Source organism: Eptesicus fuscus, chromosome 7, assembly GCF_027574615.1.
Source record: "Eptesicus fuscus isolate TK198812 chromosome 7, DD_ASM_mEF_20220401, whole genome shotgun sequence".
In the NCBI taxonomy this organism is placed as follows: Eukaryota; Metazoa; Chordata; class Mammalia; order Chiroptera; family Vespertilionidae; genus Eptesicus; species Eptesicus fuscus.
In genome coordinates this window covers 29,549,178-29,559,280 of record NC_072479.1, presented here as the reverse complement: position 1 = coordinate 29,559,280, position 10,103 = coordinate 29,549,178, and positions in this window count along the sequence as shown.

Here is a 10,103-nt window from a genome sequence, read left to right as displayed (position 1 = left end):
TCAAGGGCATGTACCTTGGTTGCGGGCACATCCCCAATAGGGGGTGTGCAGGAGGCAGCTGATCGATGTTTCTAGCAAGAGTCTATCTTTAGCTCTGCAGTTTACCAGTACTTCGGTAGTTTACTTGCCCTAACCCTGACAAAATTGTTTTTCTGTTATATAAGAATAGTATTTGTCCTCCAGATGTGCTGTTAGAATTAATTGATTACACAGTAAACCTGATATCATTTCCCAAAACACAAATGGCGTATAAGTCACTCAATAATAATTACTCAACATTCTTGGATTATAGTTGAAATGGCATCCTAGGGTTATTTAGTAAATATTTCTCTTTTCATGTCAGCAATTTTTTATGAGTTAAAAAATGTCTTAAATTTAAATTATTCAGTGTAAAGTCCAAATACTTTAAGAATGCTTCATTTCTCAGCTATCAGGCATGCATTATACTTAAATAAGCTACTATAGGGAATACTATACACCTCAGTACTGGATTTGTTAACATAGCAATGGAAACCATCCAGAATGAAACACAGAAAAGGTTCCAAAATATAAATTAAGAGCAGAACACCAGGAAGTGATGAATCAATCTTAAATAGCATAATATATGTAATATCTGTAGCATATGTACTTGTAGTCTACAAAAGAAAGGGTGAGCATAAGGAACAATTAATGAGATACTGGACAAAATTTTCCAAAATTTGATGAAAATATAAACTGTAAAATTCAAGAATATCAAAGAAACCCTATTTTAGTAATATAATGGCAAGCCAGAAGAAGGAAGAGCTATAAGGCAAATTTGCTTATTTTAATTTTTTAATGAAAAAGGATTATTTGAGGCTGTGTCTCACATTGGGTTAACAATTGTCAGCGTGTCAAAAATTTTTACATAATTAGGTTAGCATTTTATAATTTTGAAGAAAGTGCAGATAAACATTATTGATCAATTATTTAATTTTGTGATGTGCAAGCTTTAGCACATAATCTGTACTAACAATTTTATATTTTTATAATAAGACTAGAGGCCCAGTGCACAGAATTTGTGCATGGGTAGGGTCCCTATCGGCTGCCGGCGGCCAGCCAGGGCCTCCCTTCATTCTGCGCCAACCCCTGGTGGTCAGCGCACATCATAGCGAGTGACCGAACTCCCAGTCGGTCAAACTCCCAAGGGGACACTTTGCATATTAGGTTTTATATATATAGATATTGATTTTTATTTAATATTGCATTATTAGAAGTTGACATTTAAATTTTCTTTCCAGCAATCAACAGTTAAAGACCAATGAAATATATTTATCTTTATTTAAATGATCCAGGTTATTTTTTTTTTTCAAGGTACAAAATAGTAGTTGCTCTACTAAAGTAGGATAATGTGATAGGAGTGGTGGTAACCAGAAAAAGTAAGTCTGTAATTCTATCCAACAAAAGAGAATTACTTCTTTCTAGCTATGGGCCTCTGCCTTAGCCAGAGAGGACTTCTCTGAGATCTGACTAGAGAAGGTAATTATGGCTGATGTAAGTCTAAGAAATAATAATCAAAGTTTTCTTTAAGTGCACTTTGAAACTAGAAGGGCAAGGTGTCTGTAATATTAATTATATTAAGAGAAGAAAGGATCAGTTTTTTTTTTAAATTATGTTTATTATTTTAAAATAACATTTACATGTATGATTACCTCAACCAAAAATGTATATCAAAGTTATATTTCTTAAGGGAAAAAGGGAGAGGCAAAGAGAATACCTCTAAAGCTCAAATATGCTTTTATAAACTTAAAGATGATCTCATTAACTGACTTGTTTAAATATATATTCTTTGGAAGTGTGAGTGAACTAAAAGTCCCCTTCATAAAGCAAACTATATAAGGAGAATTACATTCCAGTTCAGTGCTTTGCTTTCATTCTTAAGTTCAGGTTACATAACAGATCCTCAGTTATTATGACGTGAACTCTGTTGAGGCCAATAACATTTCAGTAGGTGCCAAAACCCCTGAAATATTGCTTATTATGGGGATTATATACACTAAACTATTTCATTTCTTGCTCAGTTTGGGAAGTAATCTGGTGAGGGCGTGGTATCAGGGTTCAGGGTTCAGTCTTCCCATGATTTTTTGCTTTTTTCTGAGAGTCAGATTGGTGAAAGAGGGTGGGGCTTAAGTGTTCCCAGGAAGTGTCTGCCTTATAGTCCTTCAGTTCTTAAGAGTCAAGGTCCTTGGTAAACTGTTGTTTATGTTATAGCTCTGCATGTTTCCACGAGAAGGAATTCACTAGTATAACACTTCAAGCTCTTTCCCCACCCATTATCTGTCTCTCTCTGGGGAGGAGTGAGTTTCCTGACTGGAGATTTAACAAAAAGGAGCCAGACATGCTCAGCTTAGCTCTTTGCTCATTTAGAGTCAGGGGTCTCGTCTCTTCATGCTATAAATTTTATAAGGTAACCTAAATAGAGGAAGTTGGTGGTTTTCCAGCCATGCCTGTACCTGGGTGAATAATATTAATTCTTCAATGTAATGTTAGCAAATCATGATTTTCAACTTAGCTGTTTTCATAAAGATGCTATATTAATCTGCATCAGCCTGACTTCTTTGTCTTAGCCATGCTTTCTCCTGTTGCACTCTTTGTTTATATTTATAAAGCCTCCTGTTTCGTTCTATTGCATTTTTTATTGGTTTGAGAGAGAGAGAGAGAGAGAGAGAGGAAGAAAGAGAGAGATCGATTTGTTGTTCACTTATTTATGCATTCTTTGGTTACCTCATTCTATTGCACTTTAAGTTTATCCAGTTCTTTCACTAGGCTATACTAATAATTTTATCCTCTCTAATAAAATGGTAATATGCAAATTAACCATCACTCTGCTACATAAGCCACGCCCACCAGCCAAGCCACACCCACCAGCCAATCAGGGTGAGTATGCAAATTAACCCCAATCCAAGATGGCTACAGCCACAGAGGGCAAGGTTTCCCAGGTAACAGAGTAAGCCAAGCTTTCCATAGCCGTTGCAGGCCTAAGCCTCCACTCAAGCTACAAAGTTTCAATTATAGAAGGTAAACAAATTCAAACAAATGGCGGCAGAATGGAGCTTGAGAGAGCAGGCCAGGGTTGCCGGCGGCAACAGGGGAAACAAAGCTTTCCGCACACCCTGGCTGGGCCCACCCACTTAAGGCTACAGAGTTTCAATTGTAGAAGGTGAATTTACTGCCACAGAAATGGCTGCCGCCCCAGAGGGAGCAGCAGGCTTGGCTCTGCTCCAGGCTACAAAGTTTCAATTGTAGAAGGAAAATAAATTCCAGATACCAAGGCCTCCGCTTGGGTTGCCAGGGGGTGTGGCCAGCCTGCAAACCACCACAGGCCCCTCGCTCAGGCAGCCCCATGCCCCAAGGGAACCCCACCCTGATCAGGGACACCCTTCAGGGCAAACTAGCTGGCCCCCACTCCTGCACCAGGCCTCTATCCTATCTAATAAAAGAGTAATATGCAGATTGATCATCACTGCAACACACAATATAGCTGCCCCCATGTGGTCAAAGATCCTGCCCCCATGTGGACGCAAGATGGCCACTACAAGATGGCCAGCAGGAGAGGGGAGTTGGGAGGGACCCGGCCTGCAAGGGAGGGCAGTTGGAGGTGATCAACCCTGCAGGAGAGGGCAGTTAGGGGTGACCAGGCTGGCAGAGGAGGGAAGTTTGGGGCAAACAGGCTGACAGAGGAGCAGTTAAGCATCAACCAGGCTGGCAGCGGAGTGGTTAGGGGGTGATCAGGCTGGCAGGCAGAAGCGGTTAGGGGCAATCAGGAAGGCAGGCAAGCAAGCAGTTGGGAGCCAGCAGTCCTGGATTGTGAAAGGGATGTCCGACTGCCCGTTTAGGCCCGATCCCACCAGGATCGGGCCTAAACAGGCAGTCGGACATCCTTCCAGGAGTCCCAGATTGGAGAGGGTACAGGCTGGGCTGAGGGACAACCCCCCGACGTGCACGAATTTCGTGCACCGGGCTTCTAGTATTTTTATAATACTAGAGGCCCAGTGCATGGAATTTGTACATTCTATTGCCCTATTTTAAATTGTTTTAAAAGTTTTAAATATAAGAAATAGACAATGAATGTTTGTGGAGTAAATGGATAAAAAGTGTAGCAAGAATTTAACATGATGAAGTTTATCTTGATATGTATTACATGACAAATCCAATAAAGGTCCAATAACATTATTTAATAGGCTCACTGCTGTTTACTGGAACACAAAACATATAGGAAATAGATTAGCTCCAACAGTGTCTATGACAAGGAGCTAAACTCCATCCTTAGCCCAGTGAACTTTTATAATCAAGGTAACTTTTCCAGAGTTTTCTATTTATTCTGTTGGATAATTTATCTTTAAACTGTTATTCTATACATGGTTTTTTCCACCTAGATTAAATGAAAGAAATAGAAGTTTGATTGAGAGTGAAAAAGATCCTATTGGCACAATGACAAGAGAAAGACTGAAAATTCATATATTCCTCACCTTCTAGCAGAACAGTCTTTCCGGTTCAAACCAGCTGTTTGATACTCTTGGGTCCTATTATTTAAAATATCTCAACTTTGAAACATTGTGGCATAATTATATATATATATATTCCAATACTCATTTAGATCTATTATTGAAGATTCAAATAAAATCCAGGATGCAGAAATTTAGGATGATCAATGTAGGTAAAGAAAAATGCATTACTGGGAATAAGGAATGTTAAAAAAAAAAAGTTATTAATATTTATTTGCTGAAATGTTAGCTTTCTAAGTAAAGAATAGCCAGGATTTCATAAGTATTAAATAAAAAGTAAAACTTGTCCAGGCCATATTATAATGCCTCAAAATTTGGGAAAGAATTTTTCCATTTCCTTTCTTTTCCAAGAGGAAATAATAGTAATAACCATGATATTGAACCTCCTCTGGGATTTGGTAAAACATTATAAAAAGTCCAACCTGAACATTTTTGGTTTTCATGACCTGAACTGAACATGACCTTATCCCATATTTCCCACTTCCTATTCAAAATCAAGGAATTAGTGATTTATAACATCATGTCATTTTTGGCTGAGTAACATATCATAAGTGATGTTGCACATTGTTACAAAATGCAAAGTGTTGAACAAATATTTCTCTTTTCTTACCTCTTTCTGTGTTGTTTATTCACTTGGATTCCTAGGAGATGCCAATTCAACACAAAATTTCCTGGCATAGAAATCTTTAAATGAGTAGAAATCACCAACTGCATTTTTGGTTTAGGACTTGTGCTAGCTGTAGAATCCCTCAAGCCTACAGGAAAAAGCTATTAAAATGGATTCCCTACATGTTCATTTTATATGGGTCAGAAGGTTACATAATAATATAAAACCGCACACTAGAGCTTTAAAATTATTTATACTTTGTTACATTTATTAATACTAATAACTGAACATTTTATGTCAGAAAAAAAACTTTGCTCTTGAAAAATATCATGTCCATCTGTGGACATATGGTGTTTATAAAATGTTCTAATTCACAACATGATATCCTCATTTTAAATGTTCCATAATGTTTTGTTTTTCCTCAATTTAGAAATTTTTCTTTTTTCTAGAAAAATTATTCTTGGTATATATAAAAATTCATAATTCCTAAAGAGGCATAATATATTATCAAGAAAATAAATCTTGTTTGTTCAAGTGCATTCCCACTGATGGCACGATCTTTCTGTTTTGTGAATTTTAAAAATGTAATTTTAAATGAAATAAGTTAATGTGAATTGATTGGTTTTGGTCATATGAACACATGTAAGATCTTTAAAATTATTTTTTCCTCTGATTAAAAAACTAAAGTGCAAAAAGTATTTAAAAACTCTCTCTTCTCCTTTATTTTCATTAAGTTAGACAATGATTTCAGGGTCAATGCATTTAAAGACTCATATATATTGCACAGTGGTTCCGAAAAATTTTTATAAGGTTTATTTTCATACTTTCAATTAGCCTAAAACAATTGCCAAACTTTGCCATTGTGCTTTTGCATTTGTGTTGCTGTACTGTTTGTGAAATTACACTGAAAGCTGGCTAAGACACATTTGAAAAAGCATGACTATAAATACAGGTTAGAGGCACCTCATCCCTTATATTTTACTTAATTCATATTGTTCACTTTTCCATGTCTGATGTCTTGCTGATTGCTGTGATTTGTGATTTGCTTTTGTTAAAAACATTTGCACTTTTTGTTAATAAAAGGAACTTGAGAGAGAAAATAGAAAAAAAATATATGCAATTATCTTGAAGAACAAATTTTAAAGAATAAAAAGAATAAGCATGTTTTATAATTTCTACTTATTTTTATAAAGGGCTTTTATAGAAGGTCATTTATTTTATTTAAGAAAACATTCATGATATTTAATCTGTAACAAGCCTTAGTATACATTTTTTTTTAATGTATTTACTCAAGAAATCCACATAGTACTACCCCCATGAGGTAGCTACTATTAGCATCCCTATTTTATGGATAAGGCAATGAGCCGTGCTGTGCTTAAGGAATTGCTCAGGTGACTCAGCTCATGCAATGGAGCTGGCTCCACAGTCTGGGCTCCAGAGCCTGTGCTCTTACTCCTCACACAGTCACTGGAACTCCAGAGTATTGAGGGAAAATGGAAAAAAAAAATTATTCCAAAATCCTACAAAATATTCTTACTATTGACTTTTGTCCATATGCCTAGGAAGTGAATTTATGGTTGTACTTATATTTACAGTTTCACCCACAATGACTGCACAAAATTTTAACCTATAATTTTTAATAAATGTTGGTCTATTATTACATAGCAAATTTAACTATTAATTTGAAAAATGCATTAAGTATACTATATTTTTATGTACTTATCCCTTATTTATGGAAGTTTAGATCACATATTTTCTCTTACAGATATGAATGTGAATATTATTAATATTTGGAAAATGTGACTATGCCTTTCCACAATATTCACAATAACCTCATGAGCAGGTACAATTATTTTTATTGGAGAGGAAACTAAGCATAGAATGATCAAATAAATAATTGGATGACATACAACTCCATGGACAAATAGAAGAAGTGAATAAGAAGTTTGAGTAGAATCTCTGCTGTTATATATACTACTAGAGGCCTAGTGCATGAATTCATGCACGGGTGGGGTCCTACCAGCCCGCCCCTATCCAGGTGTTGGGGGCCGATCGAGGGCCAGGCTGGCCAGGGCGGGTGGGTGGGAATAGGGGCCTGGATCAGGCTGGTTGGCTGCTGCAGTGCACATCATAGCCACCGGTTGTTCTGGTTGTTCTGGTCGTTCCGCCATTCTGGTCTCTGGGCTTTTATATAGATACATATAAAGATATCCCCTTCCATTGAATACACCTTTGTTCATAGAGAGTTCTCCAGGGTCAAAAGATAAAATAATTTTAAAGATTATAAATATATTTAGCCAATTTAGAGGGGTTGTATCATTCTCTTAATCAATTGTACTAAACAACTACACAACCACTTCCAACATTGGGAGCTTTCTCACCCTCTCTAGATCCTTCTACTTTTATATGTCTACTAGAGGCCCGGTGCATGGATTCGTGCACTGGTGGGGCTCCCTCAGTTTGGCCTGCATCCTCTCGCAGTCCAGGAGCCCTTGGGAGATGTCTGACTGCCAGCTTAGGGGAGCAGGTCTAAGCCATCAGTCGGACATCCTTAGCGCTGCCACAGAGCCAGCTGTGAGCCCGGCTTCTGGCTGAGCAGAGCTTCCCCTGTGGGAGCACACTGACCACCAGGGGGCAGCTCCTGCATTGAGCATCTGCCCCCTGGTGGTCAGTGCATGTCATAGCGACTGGTAGTTCCACCATTCAGTCGATTTGTATATTACCCTTTTATTATATAGGATTATAGTGTTTGGCAAGCTTGATATCAAATTTGTCCTTACTTATACTTTATTTTTTATGAGCTAGAACTTTGCATAAAATTTAGAACAATCTTCTAGTCACTCAAAAAATATTGATAAATAAATGAGTTACTCATACTGATCTTCAGGACATATACACATCAACAGGGAAGATGAGATATAAATATATATTTTTTCCACTTACATTTTTTTTAAAGTTGTAATGGTAAATTATAATGACAATTAAGACACAAAATGGTCAGAGCCCCAATAAATCAGAAAGATTCCCTATGAGTTAAGATAGGTGAATAGTATAAATTTTTAACTAGAATATGAAATACCTGTCCAGTACAGAGTAAACAACCTATGACGAATTTTGTCAATTTGACATAAACATAAAAGAATAATGACAACTTAATTCTGTGCTCATATAAACAATGTGTATCTGGAGAAGTTATTTGACAATGTGCAATGGAATAGTTATAACACTTAATAATAATGTATATCATATTTTAAACGATCTTGGTAGAAATTTCCTAATTATTTTAATTTGTAGTTATATTTGAACAAAAATGTTTGCTTTAAGAAAGTTCTTTCCTTGTAAAGTGTTTTCATTTTATGTAACATATATAAAAGCAGCTATGGAGAAGTGATGTGAAGTTTTTACTTAATATCCCTTTATGATGAAATTCTTCTTTCAATGACTTCAGGAATTACAATTAGTATCACATTTTAAAAGAAGGTGTTTTTATTGGTTATGAAAATCCATACTTATTTTAAGTGACACAAACACTTTCTCATTTCAGTGAGGAATCTTTGGTTATCTTTTTATTTATTTATAAAATTTGTGGCCAATCTGCAGATTTTACTTGTTCTCAATACTTTTGTATTCTTATCTTCTTTCAGAGCCATATGTTCTCTCTCAGGAAGTTAAAAGCTGAAAGTTCTTTGTTTATTATGTTGGCAGAAAACAGAAAGTACCTGGATTCCATTTTCTATTAATATGCCAAATTGATGCTCTGAGAAAATGCCTGATACAAAACACCTATGAATGTTGGAAAAGTGTAGCAAGCATTTGATAATGCTACATTGTGTTTCAGGAGAATAACAAAAATCCCTAGAAACTAAAAAAAAATCTGAACAAGAAAAGTTTAAATTGATTCTCAAGTTATAGTCACACTTGGGTCATTTACTAGTTGTGGTAATTAAGAGTGGTGAGTTTTAACTCTGATCTCTAGAACATCTAAAACTTCTATGAAATGCTGATAAAAATTCCCTTGGCTAGCTAAAGAAGGTTATTTATTTTGGCAATTACAACATGGTCAAGGAAGTTTACACCAAACAAGTAACATTAAGTGATTCCAAGTTGCCTAGCAGCCAGAAGCAACTAGCAAAAGTAAATGCAAAGGACTCCACAGATAAAGTTAGAGAATGCCTCATTAGGTTAAAACCCTACTAAAAATTCAAAATTACAAAACACCCAAGGAAACAAAAAAATATGAATTTCTAGTCCCTAGTATTGGACATCATGAACTTCATATGATGCTAACTAAGATTGAGTGAAATATACAGTCTAGCTGAATATACAACCTTTTCATATTCAAATGGGCAAAATATATCTACAGCTTTAAAAATGTTCTTGCCTTTTGGCCCTAGAGAACTCTATGCATAATGGCTGATTCTAAGGGGGGGAATCTATAATAATAAAAGCATAATATGCAAATTAGACTGGACATCCTTCCAGATGACCTCCGGACGACCTTCCGGATGAAGCTGGGGTTGCAAGGGAAGCCGGGTCCTGGGTGCCTGTTGGTGGCCAGAGGGAAGCCTGGGTCCCAGGTCCCAGAGGGAAGCCGATGCCAGTAGCCGGGGGAAGGAAGGCCTACTCTTGTACGAATTTCATGCATCGGGCCTCTAGTGCAATATATAAAAGTGAACAGGCTCTACACTGCTGATTCACATCTTGCAGTATTTCATAGAGCAATGTGGCATTCGATTATTTATTTAATCTCCTAGTGCCTAGTCTCAACTTCATTAAAATAGGAATAATTTTACCCTCTCATAAAGCTATTATAAGTATAAAGTGAGATTATAAATGGAAAATCTCAGCTACATTCTTAAAATATTGATCACCATTAATAGTATATTCATATCTATATGAGAAATATTGTTTTTCTCATAAAACTAAATATGATAATCCACCAACTATAAATCTTCTGAGCCAATTTCAGAATG